General features: G+C 36.4%; 2 protein-coding genes and 1 long non-coding RNA gene across 5 annotated transcripts in view; 2 read left to right on the top strand and 1 right to left on the bottom strand.

Annotated features, from left to right (window-relative positions):
• LOC137495624 (flotillin-2a-like) overlaps positions 1–27,779 on the top strand; it is a 204,384-nt gene that overhangs the window by 54,549 nt on the left and 122,056 nt on the right. The window lies entirely within an intron of this gene.
• fam222ba (family with sequence similarity 222 member Ba) overlaps positions 1–27,779 on the top strand; it is a 97,613-nt gene that overhangs the window by 6,166 nt on the left and 63,668 nt on the right. Inside the window, exon 1 of one of the 3 annotated variants that reach the window (XM_021476207.2) lies at positions 6,636–6,766. The exons of 1 other annotated variant lie outside the window; for it this stretch is intronic. The gene's annotated coding sequence lies outside the window, so the exon portion shown is untranslated. Of the gene's footprint in view, positions 1–6,635; positions 6,767–8,082; positions 8,231–27,779 lie in introns of those variants that run through there. One more of the 3 variants, XM_021476206.2, reaches the window with a different exon arrangement.
• Positions 14,670–19,569, bottom strand: LOC141385587 (uncharacterized). The gene is made up of 2 exons (XR_012406289.1): positions 17,976–19,569; positions 14,670–17,697 (listed from the first exon to the last, which is right to left on the bottom strand). It is a non-coding gene; the product is annotated as an uncharacterized lncRNA (long non-coding RNA).

Below are 27,779 nucleotides of genomic sequence, written 5' to 3'. Positions count from 1 at the left end.
CATGCAACAGTCTGGACGGTATGCTTCTTTGGGGATTTTCCACACCGTAACTCTCCCTGATGTGGGAAAGACAGTAAAGGAGGACTCATCAGAGAACAACACATGTTTCACATTGTACACAGCCCAAGATTTTTACTGCTGGCACCGTTGAAAACAACATTTGGCATTGGCATGAGTGACTAAAGGTTTGGCTAAAGCAGCCTGGCTATATATATTGACCCTGCGGAGCTTCCAATTAACAGTTTTGGTGGAAACAGGAGAGTTGAGGTGCACTTTTATTTCTGCAATGAGTTCGGCAGTTGTGGTTTAATGTTTTTGGATACAATCCAGGTTAGCACCCAGACATCCATTTCAAACAGCTTCCTCCTGCATCCAGTAACCCCTGTTGGATGTGGTTTGTCATTCTAGGTGGTATGCTGACATTACTCTGGAGACTGTGGCTCTTGATTTATCACAAAGACTTGCTGTCTTGGTCACAGATGCACTAGCTTCACGCGCACCAACAATTTGTCCTCTTTTGAACATATGTCACCCATGATGAAACCCCATAGCAAAATTTCTCTGACCCAGATCTATCCCACACCATCAGCATTTGCTTGGCCCACATGCCGCAGTGAATTACGGTACATGACTGGACCAAGTCTGGCTTCCATATCTGGGCCAAGTCTTAGACAAGGTAATAACCCATAACCGGGCCAGATATGTTGGTGTGTCATGACTGCAATGTTTTTTATAAAGCCATGAAGCATTTCGCTTAATGGTTGTGCTTTTTCTTGAAGCGACCTGATTAATAGAATTTTGTCTTTACTCAAAAATAATTTCAATGTATTTTAAAAATGGGTCAAGATAAACCAAACTTATGTGGCCCACATATACTTTTTAACATCTGGTCCAAATACTACATTTGATATCTGGCCCAAGTCTTGAGTGCTGCCTGTGAGACGGTGCCACCTTGGCCAAACCTGGGCCATGTTTGGCCCACGGGCTGTATGCCAGTTACGGACAAATGCCTGCTATGCCAGCTTCATGCCAAATCTGGGCCATATTTGCTACCTGGGAAGTGTGCATTGCAGTATGCTTAAGCAAAACTCTATTACTCTGGTAATTAAACCTTTACACTCTGCTCTAACTGGTGGAATGTGCAATCAATGAAGATTGGCCCCCAGGCTGATCAAATTTAGCCTTGAAACCGCAAACACTAAATTGACCAATGTTTCAATTTCACTGTCCAACCACTGTATATTTATTGTGTGTGTGTGGAGGGTGTGTATAATATAAATCTCTTTACAAACTATTGTGGAAATGAGCAGTCACAATTATAAAAGTAATATCAGATGGTATTTAGTGTATATCTGACCTTGACAATATACCATTATGTAAGGAAGGTCTGTTGATCCATAATTAATTTTAAAGGTAATCATTCATCCATTCATTCATTCATTTTCTTTTTGGCTTGGTCCCTTTATTAACCAGGGGTCGCCACAGCGGACTAGTCTGCCAACTTATTCAGCACATGTTTTACGCAGTGCCCTTCCAGCTGCAACCCATCACTGGGAAATACCCATACACTCTTGCATTCACACACATACATTACAGCCAATTTAGTTTACCCAATTCACCTGTAGCGTGTGTCTTTGGACTTGTGGGGGGAAAACCGGAGCACCCGGAGGAAACCCACGGGGAGAACATGCCAACTCCACACTGAAATGCCAACTGTCCCAGCCGGGGCTCGAATCAGCAACCTTCTTGCTGTGAGGCTATCATGCTACCCACTGTGCCACCGTGCAGCCCAGTTTATAGATATATAAATATAAACTATAATTAATTTATTAGATTACATAGCGTAAGTAATATTCAGATGCAAAAGAAATGTAATACTCTTAGTGGAAACTTTAAGGGAAGTTGGTAGCAATAGGTCTGTTCAGCTTCAAGCAAGGGATCAGAATGTTATAATCCAGTTTAACGGTTGACTTCCTGACAAGATATAACTATTATTCCTCCAGTGCTGAGCTGTTTTAGTTGTCAGCACACAGGACATGTAGCAGGAGTGTACAGATGGAAAATGAGATGTGAAATATATGATGGGGAGAGCATTATAAATGTCAAGTGACTGATGGGATCCACTGTTGTAATTGAGCTGCTTTCCATGGTGCGGCGTGTATGGAGGATGTCAAGTACAACTGAAAGCACAGGACGTACAAAAATACACAGCGAGCAGAAAGTTTGATGTGTGGAGGCATTGCAGGCATGTGGGAACAGAAATGACGGGAGAAATATTTTGACAGGGCTTGTGTGGGATGGAGTCAGAGGCTCTAACGCCATCCATCTTCTGTAACCGGGAAATCGTTAGTGGTGAATACAGAAGATTTCTTGGCCTTCTATTAGCAATATGATAAATATAGCTGCAATGCATCTGAGAGAATCCACTGAGATCAAAACTTTTTTGGAAGCAGCTTCAGAGTCTGTTCAATTTATTCATGATATGCACACACACTCTTTGTGAAAATTTGCAGCATTTGAGTATTAGCATAATGGAAATTACATGAGCATACACTTCTTTCACCATGTATTAAATGATTTAGTGTACCGAAGAGTGCCCTACAGATAAAAAACGGGGTATTTAGTGAACTTCAGTATACACATTGTTTGTGAGAAATGTTGCAAGAGAAAGGATTGAAGACAAAATGATTAGCCTTGGTTGGCATGAAGACATATAATATTTAAATAAAATGTAGAGTTTTAAGAAAAAGAAATTTTAAATTTACAATATACAATTGTACATAAAATGTGGTCTAAAATTATACATAAGAAATAAAAAATTGTAATGACATTAAGGGCATATAGCAAATGAGTGCAAACCAGGGATGTGCAGATAAAGAACAGTATATAGTGCAAAAAGGCTTGTTAGCATGACAATTATTATTTCCCAGTATTTCAAGGGTTGTGCCTGGAAGGGCAATCCGCTGCTTAAAACATATGCCGGAATAGTTGGCGGTTCATTCCGCTGTGGTGACCCCTGATAAATAAGAGACTGAGCAGAAGGAAACCCACACCAACGCAGAGAGAACATGCAAACTCCACACAGAAATGCCAACTGCCCCAGTTGGAACTCGAGCCAGTGACCTTCTTGCTGTGGGGCGACAGCGCTAACCACTGAGCCACCGTGTCGTCCCTATTTATTTATTTTTTTATGTTATTAGCCCATAATATATTTTTGGATTGCTACAGAGCTACTGTTGTTCAGTTAAAACTTGCCTAATTAACTAACTTGCATAGATAACCTTAACCTACAGTTAAACCTTTAAATGACTCTTTGAGATGTTCAAAACAACTACTAAAATCTTATGTAAGGTTATCATGACAGACAAAACAAATCAGTTATTAGTAATATTACGTTTAAATATTATGTGTTGAATGTGTTTCTCTCTGCACTTAAATCCTTGAAAAAGAAAAAAGTTTTAAGCTAATAATTTTGCCATCAATTGTGATATTGCCTGCATCTTTTAGAAACAGCATTAAATGAGCAGTTCACCTCCAGATGAAATAATCTGTCATAATTTACAGAGCACCCTCTTTTGTCCAAACCAGCATGAGTGTCTTTCTTCTGATGAACATTCATTTATTCCTCTTCCTTCTGCTTAGTCTCTTTCCAGGGGTCGCCACAGTGGAATGAACTGCCAACTTATCCAGCATATGTTTTACACAGCGGATGCCCTTTCAGCTGCAACCCAGTAGTGGGAATACACTATGCGGCCAATTTAATTCATCCAGTTGATCTATACCACATGTCTTTGGACTGTTAGGAAAACCGGAGCACCCGGAAGAAACCCACGCCAACACAGGGAGAACGTGCAAACTCCACACAGAAATGGCAACTGGTCCAGCCGGAACTCGAACCAGGGACCTTCTTGCTGTGAGGTGACAGTGCTAACCACTGAGCCTCTGCTGAACATAAAGTTAATGGTAACCTTTGACTTAGTAGGATTACAAAATACTAGTCAGCGGAGACCAGTCATTCCATAGAAGTGAACTATACCCCTTTAATTCAGGCAGCTGAACATTGGGTCATAAAGGGTCAATTCAAACGGGTGCACGAAAAATTAAATGATAATTGCCTTAACTTGTAGAGGGGAAAGGTCAGGAATGTAGCTGCTTATGGGAGAGAAGTGATTAGTGAGGATTGGGTTGCATGTGTGCTTCAAGTTAAGGCTTGCCTGTCAAAATACAGTCTTAATTGTTTTTCTTGTCCTCCAGCTTTTGTCTGTTCACACACATTTGATGTATCCGGTTTTGTTATTATCAATCAAACAATAAACAGAGAGATAAAACTAAATGTTTCAACATATCTACACGTCTCACTATAAAATATATGTTGTCTTTCTTGTTTGTAATCAGCAAATAGCGAGTTAATTTAAGGAGAGTGGGGGATTTAAGCTTTAAACTAGAGATTGGCTCATGAATAATAAAAAAAACAATGATTGATACTAATTCTGCTTTAACCAATTAATTATTTTTACTGAAAGTATATGGAAGATTCAGTGTGCGTACTATAGAAGATATAAGTTATTTCAAAAGCTGTAATAAATGAGTGCTTCATTCTTGATCTCACAAAATGATCAAGTACTGTGAACATCTATGTATTTTGCCATAATGCCATTTACAGGGCATTCATTATAGAAAAATGATCAGTAAAAATACAGGTTTACCTCTACTTTAATTTCCTGTTAAACCATGCAAAACAACAACAAAAAGATTTATTCTATTATGCCCAGTTGGGAATTAATGTTCGGGTTGCACAATGCACCGATAGATGGCGACATTCACACTTTGCTTTCGTTTCACCAGAAATCAACAAAAGAAGAAGGGGGCTTCCGGCAAAATGGCGAATGGCGAGCGATTGTTTTGTTGAGCTCCAGAAAACATCTTTATTTAGTCATTTTCTGCTTCTTTTGTAGCACATTCACACATTTAAGCATCAGTTTCTATTCTGTTTGAAGCGTCGTCATGTGTTTGCCAGTTTTGGGAGAATTATAATATCAGTAAGCGTTATTTTCGCTTCCGCTGATGATCTGTAAATGAAAGTTTGATTCACGCCATTCCCGTCAGTTTCACGATAGGAACTTAAGTTCAGCTGTCAAAATAGTTCTGATAAAACATTAATACAGTGCAATGTTATGAAATTGGAGTGTGTCGAATGCCATTGTTTAAGTACATTATCGAGCTGTTAATCTCTTACAATTTAAATGTTGTTTGGTTCATTGAGTAACGTGATGCTGTTTAATTTCATAACATTGCAAATACGTAATTAAATTTACGCTAACTTATCTTCCGGTTTTACATCTGGTTCCAGCACATTAGTGAGAAACCTCGTACTTTATAATGTAGTTCATGTAGTTTGTCAAAATGAGGAAAGTCTGTTGCCACTAAGTGTTGTACTAAATCTGCAAAGTGTCATTTCATTGGCATTTGTAATTTATAAATTATTTTTGATATAACCTATATATTGTTTTGTTATAGTGGGTAGACTTTAATTTGACGGATCTCCCTTATGAAACTGACAGTAGACATTATGATCTGGGGGAAATCTGTTAAGGTGTAAATATAAAGATCATAGCAAACGGGAACAGAGTGTTTGGTTTAAATTCTACAAGAAAATTAATCACACCTGCAGCTACAGCTTACATACAAGTAATAACTGACAAACATAAAATAAAATATAGGGCAGCTGGCTCTGTGGTTAGCACTGCCGCCTCACAGCAAGAAGGTCCCTGGTTCTAGTCCCGGCTGGGTCAGTTGGCATTTCTGTGTAGAGTTTGCATTTTCTCCCCATGCTGACGTGGGTTATCTCTGGGTGCTTCGGTTTCTCCCACAGTCCAGCGACATATGTTGATGAATTGAATAAACTAAATTGTACGTAGTGTATGTGTTTGATTGAGAGTGTATTGGTGTTTCCCAGGACTGGGTTGAAGCTGGAAGGCTGTCCACTGTGTAAAACACGCTGTTGTAAGTTGGCGGTTCATTCCGCTGAGGTGAAACCTAATTAATAAATGGACTAAGCCATAGGAAAATGAATGAATGAAAGCAGACTATTTTATGCAACAAAACGTGTTCTATCTTGGACAAAAATCTGTGCATTATTTCTAAACTATATTTCCGACAGACCTAAAGATTTACATTTTAAAAACTATTAAAATACCTAAATTAGATTCCTTGCCACTTTAGAGAAAATAAAATAGACCATTAATCAGAGGAGAAAAGGCTCACAAAGATAGGCAGCCATCAGAGAATGATTAACCACGAATATCTTTACAGTAATAGCTGATAGGAAAGAATATCAAAGGGACTTTACATAAGGCTCATATGCTACATTTTCCAGAAATCAAACAAGATATGCTGCAACAAGAATATTTACACCCGAATAATCAAATAAGCCATAATCAGATTCATAAACGGGTCAAATTCGTCGTTTGCAGAACTGTTAACCCTTTCCCCTGAAGCGGTGTGATATTTTATAAATGTATTATTTTAGATTGTGTGACAATTACATGAATTTTGTACATGTAAATAAAGAAAATGCTTGGACCGCAGCCATTGTCTGTGACGCGAGCGCTGTGGCGCATGCGCCGGAAGTTGCTGCCGCAGACAGCAACACTGATTCGGCAACGCAGACCAACAACACTAGGGGAAAAAATCAAAACACAGTATCCAAATAATACTAATCCAATGCGATGTTCTGAACAATGTATAAATCCATGATCCAAAAAGAGTAAGTATAGCGTTTAATTGATTCAACTGTACTGCTTTTGCGCACGATTTCTCACTATCCATCTTTTCCATCAAGCTTTAGAAAGCAACAAAGGAGTCAGCTCTCTGTTTCATGTAGTGTGTGAGTGATGGCTAACAAGCTTTTGGCCTTATATTTAGGCCAAAACAAGAGATTAAAGTCAGTAATTGTAAATATAAGTTTAATACACAGAATATCCGCTTATGTTGTTGATCTGGAGCAAAGCAATGCATTTATTTGAATGTTAATTTGTGGGCTCTACTATAGTGAATTTGCATGCATAAATGGACGTTAGATTATTATTATTTTTGCAGCTGATTGCATTGTACGTGTGTTTTTTCACGCATTTGCTTGCATAGTGTTGTTTTGTCGGTAAATGTTTAGTTTTTCTAAAAGACTTTCTGGGTGCTCGGTGTTGTTGCATTGCCTTTTAGTAGGCAGACTGCAGATTTCGCATTTGATCCTCTCGGAAAAAACTGATATAAATTTATGGCCGTGACCTTTGCTGAATATCAAAGGCGTTGTCTCGAAATGTCACCGGGGATTTCTCCGCCGAGAAGCAGTGCGGCATTTGAAGCTGGGGGTTTTGACAGCCGACGGCAGATTGGCTGGTGGGTGGAAAGTTATAAAGTCTCTTATCATTAGAGGGTTTATTGTGGTTTGACTGCGATCCACATACATGCACGACTTTTTCTGAACGACGCCTGACCATTTGGATGGCAATGTACAGTTGCTCTGTCATAAATCTCAGCTGTAGTCTAGCCAGATGGAGTCATTATTAAGCTTTTGAGTCGAAAGAAATCGCACAAAATCGCATGGTTTATGTAAGAACGCAGGCCGCTCTTGAAGAAGGATGTAGCCTTTGCTGAATTAAAATGAACAATCAAAAGTGATTTACAGATTGCACCTGCTCCGTTTATGATACCCATTCTTTCAGTCTCGAATGGATCTTTGCGCGAAATTAAACCCGTCCAACAAGCTTCCTAAAGTGCGTCGTCTGCACAAATATGCTTCTGAATTGATACGCCATGTTTTAGACTCGTAAATAAGTGCTGTTTCAGATGAAAGGGGTCGGCAAGGTAACAAAGGGTTGACGTCATGCATCGCATCCGCCCGCATGACTTCCAACTCCCAGTCCCGCCCCTTTTTAAATGGAAAATCAGCATGATTGGACGAACGCCTTGCTAGACGCGTCCTAGTCTAAGCGCGAGCCAATCGGAAGAAGGCTTCCGTGTTGATGTCAAGCTGGGGGGCGGGGCTAGTTGGCGGAGAAACCAGTGCGATAGACGCTACCGCTCAATCTGGTGTAGGTGTCTCCACGGCTCTTCGTGTTGAATTGGCCACTTTCTGTCGCGGTCCGGGGGATCTTTAACCATGCATTTCGGTCTTGTGGATTGGTGCTAAATGATTTCGTCAAATGTCACCCGTAAATAACTGGATCCCGGGGTAAGACTGAAGCTTATGTGTTTGACCAGACTTACTGTAACGTTACTGTGCTTTTTATTGGCCATATGTTGTGATCTCCGACCGCCGTACGTGTTTTCATGCAGTCAGCAGACTCTTGGCAGCACTGAGCTTTTCCCATCTGTGTAACTGGCAAACAACATGATTCACTCCGATAAACATTCCTGCATCGCTTCCTCGGATTTCTATTGTGTGCAAAAGTTTAGCTTTGTTTTGAAGATGAACGTATTAAAATAATTGTAAGGTTGCAGACTTTGCATGTAATGTGCAGAATAATCATAACATCTGATTATAATGCATTTGCTGTCGGTTTGAACATCAATGTGTTTTCTTTTTCTTCTGTGGATTCGTTCAAACCACTCTTAAAAGCGCATTTACCTAAGGCTAGAGGGTGTTTATTTGATTTACGGCTCCAGTATCTTGCGCTCACTCAGTTAAAGCCAGAGCTTGACATTAGTTACCCACTGAGTGCAGTTTTATATCATTGCGCTGTCTTCTGTCTGCCCTACATTTTCCAAAGGCTGGATAATTAAATTTCAGACTCCTATTTCCAGAGAAACACGGTCTCCTATTCTCAGTACAATTATCGAGCGTGGTGAAGGATCATTTTGACATTTGGGTGTAACGTTTCTCTTCTTCTATCAGAGGCTATTATGTGATTTGGCTTTTTGAATGGATCACAGAGGCAGAGCTTTCAAATATGCATGGCTACTCATACATAAATATATTTTCACTCATGCATTTCTCAATTTTTCCTGTCACAAAACAGTACTCTCCATTTGCTGTCATTCGAGTTTGCTGTAATCTGCAGTCTGATTTATAGTTTGATTAAACATTTTGGCGATTTGGCTCAAAATCTAAATCTCAATTAATTAAACATTTTAACTCAATTATCATTAATGAGCAATTATTTTATTTACAGACAAGTTTTGTACAGTAAATATGTTCACATAATAAAAGTGAGAGATTTCTGAATGAAGGTGGCATTACTTGAATTTAAAATAATTGAAAGCACACACTATCTACTATGACAATTTATTGAACATCAACGTTAAACAACTGAATTTAAATCCGGTATTGCCTAAAACAATTTTTTTTTCAAATAAATTTTCACTTTTAGAAAAAAAAAAAATTCAGATGTTTTTTATCTTTAAATTAGAAAATAAGCAGCATCTTTTCTGAATAAAACTCCTGTATATCCTGTAAATAATATTTTAAACAGTGCGTTTCTCACATCTTCTGTAAACAAATTAGGTTACTTTATGGGTTAGTTCTGAGAATGATGTGATTTACCCAAAACATTTATTTACCCAAAACATTTATTTACAATTTGGTGCATTCAGATTTTTATGATACTTGATGGTAATTAAAACTACTTCTTTTCACCAATTTGAGTGACTTCTTTCACTAAAAGCAAAACATGTTGTTCAGCTACTAAATTTATAAAGGCAATACAGATTTCTCAATCAACAAATTTCGCAGTTCGATGACTTGAATATTCCTTTTGATAGACACACATTTTCAGTTAATTTCTTCTGTTTGGTATGTGGTTATATAATGATCATGCTTTAATGCATACTAGAAACTCAGAATCCTCTTAATTTCAGAGCCATTGTTCGATTTAATATTCTTACTGCTGACCACTGTATTAGAATAGCAGGGACAATACTAAGAGTTCTTATGTTGGTCCAACATGTTTTTTTCATATGTGGTCTTAAGTACACGTAAAAAACGAAAACTTTTTCCCCCGTTGAACACAATATATTTTATTTTAAGAAATATTTAAAATATTTTCGAGCAGTAAACATCTCAGGCTAAGTAATTAAAATAAATCATTGATTTCTACTGTCTTCATTAGTGTCAAAAACAGATTTCTTTTCAATTTAAAACAACATCTTTGGATCTGTTCTGCTGGAGATACTGTTGTCATAAAAAACAAACAAACAAAAAAGCATAAAAAACAAAATCTTATACCATAGGAATGGTATAGCAGGACATTTTGGTGGTTTTAAAACCTTGACTTTTCCAAACCGCGGTATACCTCTAAAACGATTATCATCCTATGCCTAGTTTCAAGCACTTCGCGTTTTTATGTATTAACTCAGAATGCTAAGGTCCCATAACCTGGAAGATATGGTGGTGCGTTTTTTTGCAGTATATCACAGCCCTGCTTGCGTTAAGAACAGCATTGCTTTTGCTCGGGTAATATTGCTTAATGTCAGTATCAACTGTGTAGTAAGTAACCTTTGCTAATGGAATAACAGTGTGGTCACGATGTTAAAATGTCTCCAGGTACTTAGTTTTGCAACCCATGGCAACCCGCTAATGCATTTGATAATTAACACATTCCTCTATGAGTGTGCATGGAGGGCTTATGGCTGCGTTCTCCACTTTAAGTGGTTTATGTTTAATTGACCTGCCTGTGCTAACCCACAGATAAATAGAGAGGGAGCAGGCTTGATTTTCAACGTTTGTCTTTAATGTTTGCCATTAATCGTAAGACAGTGTCAGTCATTATAGAGGAAATGCCAAAGTGGTAACCTGTTTTTATGGATACCATCTTTTTTTATCTCATTCCAGTATGTGTAATGCTTTCCTGGAGACGAGATAATGAACATTTTGACCCCTTGCTTATCACTGATCATATGCTCTTATTGAATAACTTTGTGGTATGTCTGGTCATTAAGTTGTATGGGAAATTCTAGCATGAGGAAAGTGCCTGAAATTTGCAGTCATGTGATTTTTGGATTCTGGCTGTTGGTTCATGTCCTTTGCCTGCAAGGCTTAGTGTCATGTTGTAAATGCTGATAGTAATTGCTGAGAAGGAGACGCAGACAATCTTGTGATTTTTGAAGATCAGCTGAACGGGGTCCAAATGGACAGATTTCTCAGCTGAAGGACAAGCAATCACAGCATGTGAGTCAACAGATGATGAATTGCAGTGCAAGTTATAGAAAGGAACCCAAGAGGCGGTAGTGAAGGAGATGGAGAGGATGATAACTTATGGGCTGTGTGTTCATCTGAACCTAAATGTGATGATTTGTGTTGGCTCATTGTAACACACTGATCTGCTGTAGTTATGTGCTTCATATTTCAGCAAAATAAGATCAAAATATGTTTATTTAGTTTAAATATTCTCATTTTATCTTACTAAAAAATTTATTGAACCTTTTTAAAAACATCCAAATGACTTAAAATCAGTTTCAAGTGAAAACAAACATAAAGAGTCTAAGAGAGACATTTAAGTAACTTAGGCTTTTTCAGATATTAGAGCTGATGCAGTTGTTAGTGATTGTTACAGGTCTGCAATGTTTCTGTGATTAAAGTTTTTGAGTTAATAGGGTATTTTGCACTGGAGGAACTTTTTTTAGTTCCTGGAACTTTCCAGCACTATTGAAAACACATAGATGTTAGTCAATGCTGATAGGACAAATGCGTGCCATGTGAAATACCACCAATATCTGATCAATATTTTAAAGTGTCCAAGTATTACACACGCAAGACAATGCAGTATTAGTACAGTTTATTGGTCCTCATGCATGACTCTTCCCATGGAATCATACTTTCTATCACTTCTTTAATTTAACAATTTTAATTACTCATTAATTTCAGTCAAATCGCTGATATAAAATCTGCAAATAGTATTAATAATATAAACCAACAACCAACAGTATTAAAAAAGCTGACTATAATTGTTAAACATTATTTGTGTTACAGTGTTTCCTCTAGGATTTTTTCCAGCTGTGGTGGCAGGCCTTTTACACAGATTTACCAACTACCTATGGCGTAATTTTAATGGAAAATGTCATGAGTAGGGTTGTAACGGTATGAATTTTTCACGGTATGATAATCGTCTAAAACAATACCACGGTTTGACGGTTTCGCGGTATACGGTATGTTACTAATGTTACAAAATAATAGAACAGTGAAGCAAATTTGACTTTTTCCAAATAATATATTTTTTAGTTACTATAAACAACACCACTTACAATGAACAAATAAAAAAATAAGAAAATAATAAATAATGAGTCAAAGTCCAAATAAAGTCCAAATAAACATGGTGCAAATCCTCAGTAAAAAATAGATATAAATATTTACTATACTATAAATAGTTACATAACGAAACTAGATTCAATATGGAACATCCTTAGGTTTTATGTGCCAGCATGGATAATGTTGTCTATCGATATGGATTTGGATATGGTTGTCTGCAATGCAGACAAACAGCTGCACCTTCATTTGTGTCTTTTGAAAACAGCAAGAGCAGCAGTTCGTCTTTGCTGTGTCACTGTTTTGTCATGTTTCTGTGCTGCTGTGCATGCAAAAGTACTTAGTATGAGAATTATTTCATGCAAAACTTTTTTTTTTTGCGTTTTATTTAGCCGCGCATAAATGTATGCCTATCTCTCATTCTGTGTTGTTCAAAAAGCTTGGTCCACAAACAAAAGCGAAACCTATGCTTATTGGTTGTGATATAGCGAGTTTGAACCAATCTGGGCATGGAGGAGGGACAATGCATCAATGTATCATGTCTGATTTGTCCGGAGACACAGTGACGAGCGTTTCTTTGTCAAATCAGCGTTGTCAAATGTTGATGACGTAACCGCACTGATTCCGGAGCCTCTGAAAGTCCGCGAATGTTATGTGATACAGCACTGGAAAGCTGAGACTCTCTTCTTTATGCCAATCTTTGAATTGTATGAATCGGATCAGCGGATCAAAAGTTATTAAACATTTAAGAGTAATACTTATTTTTAGCCGCGGGCGGCTGTCTCGGTCTTTAAGGGTTAAAACCGTTGATATGCAATTGTTCATGGTATGATAATCGTGCACGTTCAAATCGTGGTAAACCGTCATACCGGTATATTGTTACAACCCTAGTCATGAGCGAAGTATTAGTCGAGATTGCATTTATGTAATAGGATATAATTACGTATAATTCTGGAAACTGTTCATCAAAACTGAAAGCAACGCTATGTTTGCTAGCATCAAACACCTGTGAGTCAGTCAGCATGACACCTTAAAGGGTTAAACAAATAGCGCACAGCACTACTACGGTTACAGAAAAGTTCACGCTGTTATAATTCATTTACTTTTTAATGCGTTTTCATGCGAGCTGTAGTGGGATTAATTTTGGTGTTGCGTTTGGCCATGAAGGAATAAATGTAGCAGAAACCATGTTTTATTATTATAATGCAGCACAGGATATTTTTTCCGTCTAAATTGTGCTATATACTATACTTATTTTATACTATAATCAGAGCACCTTATGTATCCCCTTAGAGATGAAAGAGTTTTGTTTTTATATCGAAGCCCGCTCAACACACTTGACTATAGCTCTCCACTGAGGCCGCGCTCCTTCACAGCTAATTAGCATTTACCATCATTGCAAAACCAATACAATCATCCAAATTTGCTGTGATGTGCAGATGAAAAGGTCTGATGCAGGTATGTGGGTGTGTAGATTCCCAAAGCTTGTTCAAATAGCTTGGATTAAAAATTGCGCACAGCTCAGAAGCGCGCAGGTATAGTATCACAACAATAATATTTCAGAATCTTTGAGGGCAGTCAGCCCTGGCCCCCCACATTCCAAGGCGCTATGCACTCAGTCACCCTTACCCCCCACTAGCGACTCCGTTGAATATACATTACCTGCTGCCTTGGTGTGTGGTTGTGTTCTTTTTAATGATACGTAGCACAAGTTGTCATAGGTGATTGGTCCTGCTTTTTGCAGGTTCAGTCTCATAACTTATATGTTCATGTTCACACGTGTCAGATACCATGAAAACACCATAAAGTCAAACTTGGGTTATGTAACATTTTTATTTGGATCGCAAGAAAGCCTGATAGAGCTTGTCATTCAAAGCTTGCGCATTTAGCCTGCGTGTGTTTGTGTTGTGCACGCACATTTGCACAGCTGTTTTCCACTGCACGTCACTTGGAGAAAAATGCATGTACACAGGTCTGTGTCTCATATCTTTCCCCACCTATTGAGAGAGTGAGAGAGAGTTAAACTCCCAGCTGTAAAACCAGGCCACACACACACACACACACACACACACACAACACATTTTTAGTTCTCAAAATCTTTAGTTACACTAGGGCCATAAAGCCTCACTGCCATCTCTCTCCCATGCCTGCCCTTTATATCGCTTCAAACAGACCAAATCTCTCTCTTCTCTACCCTAAAGCAAGGAGCTGTGGCCTGACTCATAAAATCCCTTTGTTTGAGGGCAAACTGCAGGTCTGAAGAGATCAGCTGAGAAAGAGACTCCGATAAGCCTGTTAGAAGAGAATGAGGAGCCTGATGTCATTGAGGCCAATTGGGCCATATGCTTTTAGTGGACAGGTCTGGGTTGTCTTACAGGCCCTCAGTGATTGGTGTGCCTACCTACTTTCTGTTTTGTTTACGGCTGGACTCTGTTGTCTATCTTGTTTGTTAAAGGAAAGGAATGTGCTTGAAAAGGATTTGTACTGGGATTTATTTAACAGTTGTTATTGTTATGTGTGGTTCCACGAAGTACCTTTACAATTTTTGAAATCTGTTATTTGCACAAACTTCAGGGTTCTGTATTATGGTAAACGTTTTTTTGGATTATTGCATTTATTTAGTAAAATGAAAATCTGTTCTTTGCAATAGTTTTTTTTTTTAAAGATTATTATTGTGAACCTAAAAGTTTTGTTATGGCATCTCTGTGAAAGCCAGCCTTGCTTCTCTGTAACTTTAAGTTTAAAGCCACAGTCAGTCACACTAGAGCTTGAGGTTGCGATAATCTTTCTTATGACACTGCGACAAGGGACAGGATAAAGGAAGATGATTCAATTTTAATAAAGCGAATGATTGCTCCATATGATAAATTTCTGTACAGTAAGGTTGGGCCGATAGACAATGTCATCGTCCATCGCCAATGGCCAATAGACAACACGATGCTGAGCCGGCATCGTCGATCCTCCTCACTGCCCCCATCGCAAAGCTGTAACGTCCCATTCACATGGGGCGTCAGCTTCAACGCTTTCCATTCACTTTGAATGGGTGACGTCAGTCGTTGCCGAACTGCATTGTGGATCCATCGGCGCCGCTTCAGAGGCGTTGCTCGCTGCAGAATTTGGGACTTGCTCAACTTTTTAAGCACCAACGGAAGCGTCAGCCAATCAGATCGCTGTATGCAAATACACCAGCTAAGAGATTGGCCTATTGCTGACTAATTTCATTGGCTGACGCTGCTTTGATGATCGCGCCAGCTCCAACTTCAGACACGCCTTCAGTCAAGCCTTGATGCTGAAGCCCCGTGTGAATGGGGCGTAACTGATACAGCTTATTTTTAAAATGGCATTTTTGAACGAAAATGATCCATCTCCACGCTGTGTTTTACCTAGCATTTCTGAACAGTCCTGGTTCCGCTGAAAACGCAGACACACACACACAGCCACACACACCGTCATCCGCTCGTTTGAACTCCAGAGAGCAGTGCACATCAGACAGTTTATCAAGGATGTACCGCTGGATCACGTCTCACTATAGTTGTTAAACTCTATCTAACGACTCTTCTGTCTTTTGAATCCATCTAACGTGTCACAGCAACAGTATACTGCGTCAGTCTTTCACTTTCACGCTTGTACTTAGTAATTTTAGTAAAAAGCTCAGATACTGTTGGTTGTGCACCTTTTTACCAACCAACCTTCTGTGGAAAAAGTGATTGACAAGTAGTATTTTGTGTGAAACTTATCTTTATTTATTTATGATATGTTTATGGGTAAAACAAAGACCATGCGGTTAGGTAGTTGAACGGTAGGATACAAATAATTAATTCGTTATGAATGAATTAATTATTCATAAATAATAATTCACCTCCGCCTATGACGACAATGCCATCGTCCATCGCAATGTTTCACATTAGAAATCATACGATGCCAAATTGGTCGACATCGCCCAATCCTACTGTACAAAGAGATCATGTTTTTTTTTTTTATTGGTCTCATGCAATCACATGAATCGTTTTCACAGGTCAGAGTTCACCAAGCTTGAACTTTCTAAAGCAGTGCCATGTAAAACTTGTCGCAGGAGCTTCGGTTTCCAGTCTGCCGCTTTCGCTTGCATTTGAATGAAAGTCAATGTGGCGAAAAGTGCAGTGCAGTAAAACATTTATAAAAATCTGCAAAGAAAATAAGAGCTCATTGTGGAGAATTACATGGCTTTTTATTGTATATTTCCAAAAGATGAATCAGCACTAAAATGACTTCAGTCAATGCAGATTTGCAACAAAAAAGCGGTGACTGATGTAGTTTTACCCATGCCAGAAATCATATCTGTGAACTATCCATAAACAAGACCCATGAAATCATTATATGGCCATGGTGTCAGATTACCAAAATGATTTTAAAAAGTTTGCATTGCTGATCAAAGGTTTTCTTGTATTTTCATTGTACTGTACAAAAATCTTCATTTGCACTCCTTAAACATTTGAAGGTTTATTAAACAAATGTAAAATATATTTTGTAATAGAAGTGGGCAGCAAAGTTTGTCATGACACATTTGCAACCGTATTGTTCAACCAGGAAGAATGGATAACATCTGCTAACTGGTAAAGTCATGAGGTGTGACGCTGTTCAGACAAAAACGCAGCAGCGCATTGTTTTTGTCATGTAAAAACCGTGTCATGTGACGGTGATATTCTGCAGGCGCGACTGCTGATTGAATGCAGTGAAACATTAAAAATAATTGCTGTGAAGCTAAATGACACAATTTAGTGCAAGGAATATTTCAGGTCACACCTCATGATAATTTGTTCTATTATACATGATCAAAAAAATGTAGGAATTATAACTAAACAAATAACAGTAATTGCAGTCATCATTTTTTATTCAGTTTGCAACACGATTTGTTTAACTAATCCCAGATTTAATGTAACAATGTGTTGTGTGTTTGGATGAGCTCTCATCAGTTCTTAATAAGCTGATGCTGAACATCTCATGAACAAATGGAAGAAAAATGGTCTCATGCTTGTTGAAGGAAGTGTTGGGGTCAAAAATGATTTAAAGAGATTATCAAGCATAAAAACAAGATGTAATATAGCAGTACTTACAATAGAGTAGATTGTGTTTTTGAGCAATAAATAAAAACAACAATTAACCATGATTTACAGAAGACAGCTACTAAAATGTCACTCAGTGTAGGATTTACCAAAAAGTCTTGAGGCATAATTAGATCAAACATTATTTTATGAATTTGTAGACCCCCACACTTCTTACTACTGATAGAACCTTTAGGTTTTACACATTTGTCAGCAATGATAAAAAAAGTTAAATGCAATCCAATGTATTTGTACATATATGGACATTGGTTATGCTGATCTTGGGTGGTTTATATGAAAGCATATTATAAAACAGTTTCATATTTAATTAAACGTACAAAGGTCTGTTGTATTCTGTTTTTTTTACAATATATAATACTCCAATTAATCAAAGCTTAAAGGGATAGTTCAACTAAAAATGAAACGTCATTATTTAGTCTCTTGACTTGTTTCAGACCAGTTTGAGTTTTTTTTTTGTTCTGTTGAACACAAAAGGAGATATTTTGAAGAATGTTGGAAACCCGTGACCAACAATTTCTGTTGTAATTGTTTTCCTTCTATGCATGTCAATGATTACTGTTTTTTCTTCAAAATATTTACTTTTGTGAGTGTGTTCAACTGAACAAAGTATGACATACGTTTCAGTTTAGATGAACTATCCCTTTAATATCAGTAGGTCAGTGAGTACATGATATTTCTCATTGGCTTTTTTTGTTTTGTTCTGTTTCAGAAAGTATGTTACCACACAATGACATGACGCAATGATAATAATAATAAAAAAAAAGCATGAACTTGACAACATGAAATAAAAAAAATCGCCAATAAAACCTGTAAAAAATGACTACTGATTTTCTGTTCTCGTAGAATAAGAAATTAGTTCATGTTAAATATCTTGATCTGTAGTTTACAACTGAGACACAACAAACAAAAAGACACTGTCTCTCTTTTGTTGTGAAAGCAGAATCATGGTACCTGTGAAAGGGAAGTGTGTGTGCGTGCATGTGCTCAACTGATAGGCCAGTATAATGACACCTCTTTTACAGCGTGGATTAGATCAGTATTTTGGGAGGGTGTATGTGTGTGTCATGCCGTAGAACAGGAACGTGTTTATCCCCTGTGTCTGTGCATCTGTAAGTTGAGCAGTAGGGCAGCAGTCATCTGCTCTTATCTGTTTACGGCTCTAGATAAGACCTCTGGAACGGGATATCTGACCCTCCCTTCTGTCTCTGCCCTGCCGCATAATGAGGGTTTGCTTGGCAAATTGCATATCTGTCCGGTGTAATCTGAAAAGATGCCATTAGCGTGTCAGTGCTCTCATCTGGTGCCCGGACGGCCTGCTGCTCGTTTGGCACCTCTGAGCTCAAGCAACACTGAGCTGTAGTTGAGAAGAAGAAAGTGTGATCATCAGACTGAACAAATCAGTCGGGAAGTGCCTGAAGTTTTGTGAGTGTTTTTTTTTTTAACCTTTCACTTCAGAGCCACATGCTGGCCATCTAGTTGTATGTTTTACTGTTCAACTTTCACTTTGTCTAGAATCATACAATGACTGATTTACACATTTGCCCCCTTTGATAATTATAGAGCCCTTTACTCATGATGATGATCATCGTCATCATTATATTCATCATAATTGTCAATAGAATTACTAATGGCATTATAGCATAACTCAAATAGTTAATTAGGATTGTCAGAGTATAAATATAATAATAGCATAACTACACTGAAAAACCCAACTGTGAAAATCACTAAATGAAATTAGTCTAATTTATAGTTAAAAAACGTTACTTTGACTTAATGACAGAGTTATGGTGACTCATACACTGATTCTATTCAGCAGGACTCAAACCGAAAGAGTTATGAATGAACTAATTGCATTTTTGCTGTTAACTGTAATCTTAAAAGCAGTATCAAACTATTTGACCATCTATATAGTTGTTTAGCCTCAATTCTGAGCTCAATTGGATAACTAAACTTAAAATGTTAAAGTTACTAATGTTTGCCGACATCAACACAAACAATATTTGTTTATATGACTCAATATATACAGTGCTCAGCATATATAAGTAAACCCCTCACAAATCTCTCTTTTTAAATCATACTTTGAAAGGTAGCTATACAATATTTGTGCATATACAGTAGATTAGTCAGTACTGAAGCCAAATCTGGAGCTTCTCTAACAAAACAACTTATTATAACGGTCCAGAAAAATATTAAATACAAATTTAAAAAAGAGGAAAAATCAAGAGAAGCAAAAAAAAAAAAAAAAAAAGTTGAATTTTTGTAGGTTGTAATTTATTTTTGCAAAGTTTTGCTTGAATTAAATTGTAATATGTTTCCATTTCTGAATATGTTTGGTGACTAAAATATTATTTTAATAAATATATCTGCTTAATAAATCTGTTTCATTTAAATGCACCAAAATACATTGCGTATATTCACTGAGAAATGAAGAAAAATATTCATTTTCAAAATGGGGTCTACTCAGTTACACAGCTCTGTATATATAGTCATATACACATAAATTATTTTTGTCGAAAACTTAAATGGTTTGGCGCAGTCGGTTTCCTCAAACAGTTTGAATTAACTTATCGTTTTTTACAGTGTAATTATCATTTTCATAATTGATAATTGCATTGGAAAACAATGTTAAATAGGTTAATTCAGATGTCATAATATTATAAACTTTTTTAGTGTTAGTGGTAGTGATAATGATAATAACATTATGAATAACTTTAGCTTTGCTTATTAAGTTTTTATCAAGTTGTTATTAAGATTTGCTAAAACAGCAATTATAATAATAATAATGTACATTATTTTTAAGAATAAACTATCTTTAGTTTTGTATTTGTCAATCGAAATAGATGTCATAATAATAGTACAATACTAGTTATTAAATTTTGCTAATAATGATGGTGATAATAATATTTTGCAGCTGGAAGGGCATCCACTGCATAAAACATATGTTGGATAAGTTGGGGGTTCATACCGCTGTGGCGACTCCTGAATATTAAAGACACTAAGCCAAAAGGAAAATGAATGAATGAATAAATAATAAATTTCTACTTTAATAATTTCTGTAGCTGTGCATTTATTAATCAAATTGTCATAATAATATAATTGTTAATCAGTTTTGCTAATAATAGGTATTATTGTTGTGAAGTATATTTCAAATTTTTATGAATAGTTTAAATATTGAAATTATTCAGAGGTAATATTAATGTAATAGTAATTTAATATCATTGTTATTATTTACATTTTGGGGTATAAAATATAAATGTGAACTAAATCAAATATTAAATGTTTATGATTTAAATAAAAACTGCGTGTAGTAATTAAAGAATACATTTAAATAGTGCTTTAGTGACATTGAATTAAAATGCGCTTCATTTTTCTTGCATTGTTTCACAAAGAGACAAATGTATAGCTTCTTCAGTTTGGAAAATAATGTTGAATGACACATTTTTGCATAAATCATCCGGGTTTTCATCATTTTGAGGGATTTGAATGTTGTGTTGACAGTCATGTTGACATGCTTGTTCATCTTCATCCTTCATCCGTCCTTTGCCAATCAGGCTGATTTGCATACCCGCAGATAGCCGCGCTTCTATAATGACAGACAGACAGATTGACATAAATCTGGCATATTTTTGCAAGTGTTTTGGACAGAAGCTATCATTTTTTGGGGGTCTGTTTTTCATTTAAACAGAAGCCACATGGATTTCTGTGCGTGTGTTTCATCTGTGCTTTATGGTCTTTTGTTGAGCGAGGATAATAAATAATACATTTGCAATACATGAATGTGACAGGATGATGGGAGAGTTGATTCCTGCAGGATTAGAGAACAATATGGTGAAACATCAAGAGGTTAATGTCGGGTTACGTGGAGCAGGTTGATTCAGCTGACAGTTGGAGAGATACAGAGGCGGGAAGGGGGTGTGCTGTGGGTATTTGGCATGTCTGTTACATTTTATCATGCCAGCCTCTGCTCTGCCACTCATAAAAGCTCTTTGATGAATGTTCCTTGCCAAAGGCGAGTACTTAGTGTCAGCAGTTGCCATTGGTTGCCTTTTTTATCAGAGGCCGACGCCATTGGCTGTTGAAGTTCAAAAGCCCCTCAGGTCAAACTCAGGCTGTCACACCAGTCAGGCCTGCAGCTTTTCTGGAAATTACTTACAGCTCAGATCTGTGAGAGTTTAGAAGGCAGTTTTTTTATTATATATATGCTCTTCTATTATTTCTGTTAGTTTATTTTACTTTAGCCCTTGTTATTTGCTTCATAATAAAAGTGGAAAACCTAGACTCTTTTTTTGTGTTAGCTTGTGTTGGCAAAAACCCATACATTTTGCAATCCTTTTGGAGATTAAGTACCTTACCAGGATAGCAAAGTGTTTGGTATTTAGTTAATTTTGGGCTGTAAAGTTAATAGGTTGGTACATGAAATTTGTTAATGCAAGCAATGCAACCACCAAGGAGACTACCAAGGAGACTAAAGGCTATGGCTTCTAATATCTGGCCTCTGCTACACTGTGAAGAAGTATTGTAGAAATAAATTTTTATTTGACAAACATTTTTATTTGTTGTCTAGTGTTTCTGATTTCCCTAGTAGACATTTGTGATGTTTAAGTAAAAAATACTAAACAAATAATGTGTTTTAAGTCTTTGAAACTGACACTTTTAAGCTTTGAAACTAATTTGAAACTAATTTATACACTTTATCAAGTGTATAGAAAATAAAATAAATACATTTTTATTATTAGAAGCTGGTTATATCCACAGACTGCTGTCACACAACTGTTTAAAATAATTTGCTTTAAAAATGTTTTGTTTAATAAAAATAGCTTTTTGTACATAAAGAAGAAGATTATTAGATTATTCTATAATGCTTGAATGGTTCACCTGGAATCAGTACAAGAACATTTTCTAAATTTGGTTGCCTATAATCTAAAGTGCTCACATGACCCTAACTGGACAAAAACCTGTTAACCTGGTAATTCATTGATTCATTTTCTTGTTGGCTTAGTCCCTTTATTAATTCGGGGTCACCACAGCAGAATGAACCGCCAACTTATCCAGCTAGTTTTTACACAGCGGATGCCCTTCCTGCTGCAACCTATCTGTGGGAAACATCCACACACACTCATTCACACTCATACAATACGGACAATTTAGCCTACCCAATTCACCTGTACTGCATGTCTTTAAAACCGGAGCACCCGGAGGAAACCCAAGCGAATGCAGGGAGAACATGCAGACTTCACACAGAAACGGCAACTGACCCAGCCGAGGCTCGAACCAGTCACCTTCTTGCTTTGAGGCGACAGCACTACCCACTGCGTCACCCATTAAGCTGTTAATATAATAGATATTATGGTTTGAACATTCAATAAAGATGCAGATATCAATGTTTTGACACAAAACAAGTCTTTATTTATCTCAAACATCTCATAAATAAACAAGAACCAGAACAAAGGCATAAAAGACCAGTGATTACATACTGTATGGGATGGTTTTAAAAAAAACTGCTGGAAAAAAATTTAAGTTGTTTAGCGTACATTGAACTGAAAAATCATATCTAATGCTTTTAATGTAGTTTTTGTTTTGTATCATTTCTTATTGTAATATGTTTTCATCTAACTTGGTCCTGCTATGTAATCGCCATAAGTTACTGATGTGGCAATAAAACAATTACAACAAAAAGAAAAATACATACTGAATGCACTCTTTAACATACTATAACACAACATTGAGTACGTTTAAATGGACCCCAATAATCCGATTTTTTTATTATTTTATTTCGATTAAGGTCATAATCGAACTAAACAGAAATTGAATTAAGGCGTGTGGAGTATGCCGATTTTCTTCACATTATTTAAACTAGAGTACAGACATGTAAACACTTTCATCAAATTATTAACATTGGAGTTTCGCTGCGTTTTGCGACAGGATAGTTAATACACATGGCAAACCGAGTCAGTAAATGACCACAAACACACACACCGCGAAATGCAGACTTTTTTTCTCCCATTTGGTGTGTGGTATCAAATTCCATTAAAACAACACTCTTCCAGCAGTTCATACTCTCACCCAATATCTCTTTTGTCACGGGGGTATGCAGAAAATGTTCCTAAACTAGAGTGAAACTACTAAATTGAAATTAAAGACAAATAAAAATTACATGAAAGTCCAGAGGAAATGTGGATAGCGTGATGTTAATCGCAAATGACGTTAATCAAATGATGTGTTATGAAAATGGGATCATGAATGAAACATTTAAAAAACAACTCATGTAAACATCTTGACCATATTATTGTCTTATTCAGATTAAGTCAAATAATTCGATTACTAGTGTCGATGTAAACAGAGCCACTGTTCATTGTTTTAAGCTGACATGATTATTTGTATATGAATGTGATTGTTCACAATTATTTAAGGGTTTTTTCTTTTTCTTTTGTCATTTGATTTACACGAATGACAGACACTAGTAGATTCAGAACTTTTAACATCCATGTAAGGAATGAGTAACTATTAATATCAATATTTGTCAGGGTGGACATTTTGTGTGATTTAATTGAATTTTCTCAAATTGTTCCTCGCTAATATTTTCATCTTTTATTTTTTTGTTAACATTTTTGTCAGCAAAATCAGCATTTATTGTATTTCTTGTTGCATTTCCCTTGTTTTAAAATGCCAAGAGCGTACTTTATTTTCTTTAGTTAAAAAGTAACAATGCATTAATAACTATTAGATTAGCATCTGCTTTTTATAGCTGAAATATTTAACTTTTTAACAATTTTAATTTAACATCCTAGTCAACCTATGATGATTGTTTTTTGTCTACAGTTTATTAACAGACACCAAAATATTGGTATTGATCCAGCCACACATGCATCTGTTAGCACTGAGCCTATTAAAAAGCATGTCTGAGGATTAGCGCTGTCTGTTTCTGTCACTATCTCTTCATTTCACTATCAACCTATCTTTTGTAATCCTTCTTTTCACAAAAAAATCTCTAAAGCCATGTTTCATGTGCATTTCACATTGCAAAGTGAAGGTAAAAGTCAAAGAAGTACTGACCTGGATGCCCTGTAAAAGTCTTTGGTTTTGCAGAGCCACCATTATACGAGTGTGTATGTGTGTAAGTGTTTGTTTAGCATGTATGCGTGTGCAGATTTCAGAGCATGCGTGTTATTTTAGCGTGAGGGATCTAGAGAAGAGAATAGGGGCCCTTTTTGTGGCCAGCAAATCAGTGCTTCTGTTAGGACCCATTGTTGAGATTGCTGAATACCAAATGTTGAATGCTATCTCTGCACTCGGCGAAATGGACAGATGACATTATTCTGTTGGTAGAATGAGCCCAGCGGAAGTCACTGCTTTAACCGCAGTGTTTATTTTTTTATTTAGTGAAAGTAGGAGAGAGGGCATGAATGAATAACAGGGCTTGTATGTAATGTAAGAGCGGAGGTGAAGGGTAAGCGCTGACCTTCACTGAAAGAAGTGCTCGTGAATGGACGTTTGTGTCGAGAGCTGGAGGTAGCGTGTGCTGCGTGTTCATTCTGAGAGAGACTTCCTCTACGTTAGATTAACCTCAGCACCTCTGGCTGCTCCGTTTTCCTTCATGTGTTTTTGAGATTGGGTTTGATGGCTGTTCATAATGACGTATTAACTGCGTCTATTGGTCTGTCTTGGTGTGGCAAAAATGAATCGTTATTAATCGAATCCAAAATAAAAGTTTGTTTCGACTTACTGTAAAAAACATACTGTGTATATTTATTATGTATGTATAAATGCGCACATGCATGTACATCTTATACACGTATGTATATCTTATAAATATTTATGTAAAATATGTGTAAGATACGAATTATATATACAATTAAATATCTATGTAGGACTGGGCGATTAATCGAAAAGTAATTGAAGTCGACATTCAGGGCCCATAATCAATTTAGCTATGTTTTTTTATTTATTTATTTATTTATTTATTTTATTATTTTTATTTATTTATTTTATTAAAATTCTGAATATATCATTTTTCTGGGTCTATTTTTTTTCAATTATTTTTATCTTCTGTGTGGAGTCACGTGACCCCACTCTGTTAAGGATAATTTATTATATTAACTTTTATATTATTAACTTCTTATTAGCTTATTAACTTATATTAACTTATGATTTATACGTATTATTCCGATATTATATAGAATAATACATTATAGCAGCTAACCACATGCGTACAGTCTGACACAGTCTTTGCATACACGCACATCTCTCCAAAATGTAACTACACGTCACGATGCCTACCGCAAGCTTTGTGATTGGTTGGTTTGGTTGCAGTGACAAAGTTGGGCGGTGCAGAGAGCTGTGTTTTAGGCAATGTGCGTTTTAACACCAGTTGCTCAGTGTTGACGTTAAAAAAAATCATAGATAGTAGATAGTGTGTGTTTTTCCTTTCCCTTGTAATATGTGAGCATATTTACTGTACAAAACTTTTCAGTGAACTATGAAAAACATAAAATTAATAAAATAATCGTTCATTAATCGTAAAAGATCAATACATTTAGATTTTTAGGATTATTGATTTTTGTTTTGTATAGGTTTGTTTCTATCACATATAAATGATAAGTATATATACTACACACACATATATTGTCAAACCAAACTTTTATTTTGAATGCAATTAATTACATTTAATCGTTGCCCAGGTCTGGTTTTGTGAAATTTTATGTGGCGCAGTCAAAGTTAAAATTTAGAGTTGATTTGATGACAGACTGGGTATTTTGATCTGTTGTCTTGACTGCAGTTACTCAGTTTTCCACAAGAAATCATTAAAGTGACCATACACTTGACACTGTATTATTTACTTTATAAAGATGGTGAGTAATGTTTTAAATAATGCTTTATTTCTTCAATTTGTTTCTCTTTTTCCGTCAATGTCTGAGTCTAAATCTAATCAAAAGGCCTCGTCTATCATATCACACGGGTATTTATTTATATTAGCCTCTGTCTGTGTTTTTTGAGTCTAAAATGCTGGTTGACTTGCATTTTTTAAATCATCGAGGACCACGGTTTGAGGTAAAAAATTCACATTAAAATGTGTTTTATTAAACAAGAATGCATTGAGAATTTGTTGAAAGGGATTTAAAATATTTTTTTCCTCATGCAACCCTGAAAAAATGTCACATTTCCCACAAAAATATTAAATAGCTTTTAAAATGATCACAAATATTATGGTGATTTTGCATCGCATGGTAAAACTGCATTGGTAAAACTAAATACAGTTTAAATTGGTTTGCTTTTATGTTGCGGTTTAGTAATGCTCCAGTTGTGGGTGGGATTATCTAATATCTACAATACAAATATCTACAGATTACACACTGAATTCTCACACACTGTGCCCCTTCCTCCCATTTATGACCATGAGGATATTTCTTTTTAAATTAAGCCTATACTTAATGTATGGGCATGGTTGCTCTGCCGGTGAATGCTAACTTTTGCATTTCATTTGTATTTTTATTAGAGTGTTTATTTTCTTTTCTAGCTGCACTTTCATATGTATTTTTTGTAATTTTCATCATAGCAGGTTTGATATCTCAAATAGCTAATCCAGTGGTGCTGGAAGTGATGATTTACCCTGGCAAACCAATGATTTGGAGGTTTACAGTACATGTTACATTTTGGCAATGATACAGCTTGTTTGGAACATCAGTCGAGATGGTAAACTGTAAAGAAAATAGATATGACAAAAAGTCTAAATGTTTTTATCAGGGCTGTTAAGGTTAAGACATTAATTGTGCTTTGCTGTTAATGGAAATTAGCTTTTAACAGTGTAAATAACACGTTTAATGCAGCACAGTTGGAAAAATGTGCAGCCATTTAATAATGCAACACCTATTGCAAATGATAAATGAAAAAGCTACCAAGGATAAGATATTTACACAACATTGTCTGATGATTTTGTCAACAAAAAAAAAAGTTATTTGCTATTGTTGTTGATGTGAATTAAGTTATCACCGCACCGCAGCGAGTGATGCAGAGAACTTCTCTCCCCCTTCTCAGCAGACCGCTTTCCTCCCAATTCACAGAGAACTTTATAGAGAAGCATTATTTGTAGCACATCTGGCATCCAAGGTTAATTTCAATTTAAAACAACGTCTCAGATCTCAATACATTTTTATTTTCATGCAGAAAAAGTGTGAAGTCCTTTATTACAATGACTGTCATTTCAACCATTGCAACATGCACAAAGACTAATGTTGCAACTCGCAAAACTTTGTATTTTCCTAATCGGTCATTGGGTTGAAAGGCTTTTAGTTCATGCCATAAACAAGATCATGAAATGTACTAACCCCGTAATTGCCCAGTCTAACTCATCCGGCCTCTACTCTCTACATTTCCTTTAACAAGATATTCATCCCTCATTCTCCGCTCAAAGCCCTCAGATTCTCGTAAACTTTCCTCCAAAA

This window comes from Danio rerio, chromosome 5, assembly GCF_049306965.1.
Source record: "Danio rerio strain Tuebingen ecotype United States chromosome 5, GRCz12tu, whole genome shotgun sequence".
Classification (NCBI taxonomy): Eukaryota; Metazoa; Chordata; class Actinopteri; order Cypriniformes; family Danionidae; genus Danio; species Danio rerio.
The sequence above is the reverse complement of the archived record's forward strand: the minus strand, read 5'-3'. Positions and strand labels throughout refer to the sequence as shown.